Source organism: Bidens hawaiensis, unplaced genomic scaffold (genome assembly GCF_021521415.1).
Source record: "Bidens hawaiensis isolate Kalapana, Puna unplaced genomic scaffold, B.hawaiensis_p1.1 tig00004664_1, whole genome shotgun sequence".
Classification (NCBI taxonomy): Eukaryota; Viridiplantae; Streptophyta; class Magnoliopsida; order Asterales; family Asteraceae; genus Bidens; species Bidens hawaiensis.
Window position 1 is genome coordinate 1,394,110 of NW_027491285.1, and position 3,245 is coordinate 1,397,354.

The following is a 3,245-nucleotide window of genomic DNA, read 5'->3' on the forward strand; positions in this document are numbered from 1 at the left end:
AAGGATGGGCATATGGAAGGTTGGCGAGTCTTGTATGTGTTCATCATTGTTAAGGGCTGATGAGCCTTTTATGCTGCACTTCCCTCTAATCTACATATGAAAAACGAATGACTCGGAAGCAAATTTCGGTTAAAAAATCAAGAATTGTGAACGGAAGCTGTCGTTACTTGATGACCATGATCTTAAAACACATTTTAAATTCAACTGACTTGAAAACAACATTTTCAACTATAATTCTATCATGTCAATAGCTTGTAACAAGCAGTGAAATCCAAACCCGATGGAAAAACCTGAAACTCGATATAACTAGGGGCGGGTAATTCCCCTCCCATTACGTTATTAGGGTTTGAGATTAGTTTTGAAATTTTTCGTGAGGTTGGAGTTTCTAAAATACCCGATTACCGATAACATTTACCGTTTACCCGATTATATACCTGACATAACTTTTAGGGAACAAAAGGATTTATCATGTTTGCAAATATTGTTTACATATTCAATATTCAAAGTAATGACTATCTTTTTATTTCTTTTGCACACGCTGTTAATCTTGTTTTCTATGCGTTCTGATTATTTGTAACAAATTAGTTATATTTTATAAAAGAGATAGAAACCCGGCTGTTTGGCCAGGTATACGGATACCCAACAATTTTATTTATTTATTTATTTATTTTTTTGTCAAAAACCAACGGTTAAGGGACGAGCTATGAAAAACTAAGTATATGCTTGGGAATAACTAAACCGACCAATTGTCATCCGTTGAACATGCGCGGGCGAAGCCCAACAGATTTCAAGTCTGTCTCCTTAACCACTCGGACATATCGACTGTTGATGTTTTAGCAAAAACTATATGTTATATACGTTTAGAGTATATTTTCAAATCTGCACTCACAAATTCAAATTTCAGATAAATTCAGAAGAAGTATTTTAATTGGGAATTCGAGTGTCTTTTTGTTCTGCTTCAAATCTGATCATTTTGATCTAACTATACATCAGATTGTTTGTTTCATCCAAATATCAGATCTGTTAAATCTCATCAAGTTACAAGATTCGCTTGCTTATGTCTTGAATAACATGCTAATTCATTTTTATTCAAATTTGCAGAGTAGTTGGTTTCATCAGGGTTAAAAATTGACACCATGTTTTGTTTTGGGGCTATTGTGATTACTATTTACGATTAGGTTTTGTTGGATTTTATGAGTTTGATATTACAAATGTTGATTGGCGAAAGTTTTTGTTTTTGCAAAGGCAGGGAGATAATATGTTATCTAGTTCTTCATAATAGTTCTTTGATTTGTGAAATTGATTAATCATATTGATATGATTCATAATTAATAGGGCTTCGATTCTATTTTTCATCAAAATGGTGAAATGAAGCGGGATTGCTCATATATATTGTTATTGTGTTTTATAAGGGATTGGTTTGGTTTCGTGATTGATTTTTATCAAGGTTTTTGATCGGTCGATTTTAAAGTTTTCAAACCGTGGCGAACGGTTGTAAAGTACCTACAAGTTGTAAAAAAATAAATGAATACAAGCTGCCAAGTAGAAGAATAAAATATCCAAATAGAAGCACAAAATAAACGCTATTACTTCACACAACAAGGGGGTTCAAACCAACCCTATCAATCTCCGGTTCATAATAAGCTAACAAGCAGTTTTGACTTTTGAGCATTTCACATTTCAAACAGCTAAAACAAAGAAACACTTTTATGCTTTATCACAACAACCTGTTCATCACAAGCAGTTGAGATTCATAACAAGCAGTTTATCTCAACTGGATTAAGTTATAAGGATTTAACTGTTTATGTGGCGGGCCAAGTATTTAAGATTTTGACTTTTGAGAATCTCACATTTCATTTTGGCCACCAAATCCCAATGCCCAAATATATAACTTCTGCACAATATTAGGTTTGGCTTGAGCTTGGGCCCGCTAACTAAACAAGCTTTGTTTGAGGTTCTGCTCGACCTAAAAAAAGCTCAGCTTGTTTTGAGCTTTTTCGATTCAATCTTGAGTTTCTTGCGAGTCGCATTTCATCTTGAGTTTCAATATTGAGTTTCTTGGCCAGGTGATAATTAGAACCGGTACATGAACAATACTATGATAATCCATAGGCTTTGAAGTTTTAAGTACTAAATTTAAAGCTAATCAAAGTACTAACATTAGTTGTTTCTCATTCAAGATGCTAACATTTTTCACATGTATCTCTTTATTTATCATGAACGATTGCTTTTTGTTAATTATTTCCTTGATCTGCTTTATAGGAAACAAGTTTGGTACATTGGTATCCCAAAATACAAGTGATTCAAAAGTTGTGGACTTTACCAAGGTATACGTTCACTCACAAGTGACAACCATACTTAAGTATTGTTTTTAAATCATTTTTGGCGTAAATCTTGCAGGTTGTATTGCGTCGTAAACTTCAATTGGGACAATCTAGAGCCCACTCACAATAGCTTGATAACTTGCAGTACCCGTTAATTGAACTTTACACTGTGTCCCTGTGTTGAAGTTATTTCCTATGGTCCTTCTATGAAGCTTGAAAGAGAGATTCAAGAACATTGTATTTACTGCCTTTATTACTTTTCCTTCTTGTACTCCTATTTGCCTCGGTCTATAACTACATGTTGTTGCCTTTTGTGAGTATCATAGTATTCTACTTGTAGGTGTAGTGTTAAGTTATGTGTAAGTGCCTTGGTGAACTATTTTAATGATGTATTTTGGTTGGTTTTAATGAAAGTTTATTTTAAGATGTATTTTGGTTGGTTATAATGAAAGTTTATCTTAAGATGTATTTTGGTTGATTATAATGAAAACTTATTTTAAGATGTATTTTGATATGTTATGATGAAAGTTTAATCATTCAATATAGTTATTAACAGCTCTGACTAAACAAATATATTTCATTCAGCACGAAATAGTTTAGAGGGGTAAAATAGTCATTATGTACGGTCATTCAGAGGTCTAGCCGAACAACACTTACTGGTTCAGCACTTACTGGCTCAGAGCCTCTTAATCATTCAGACCTCTTAATGGTTCAGCACTTGCCAAACAGCCCCTAAATAAGATTGTAATGCCGGTGGGTTTGGATTGGTTTTGGGCTAAACCTAACTAAAACTGAGGTTCGGTTTTGGTTTCATTGTATGGGCTCGGTTATCAGTCGTTTGGGCTTTAAATGTTTAGAACAGTAAAAATTGGCCCAAAATAACGAATTATATAAAATTACGTCGGGCGCCCACCGATGCTC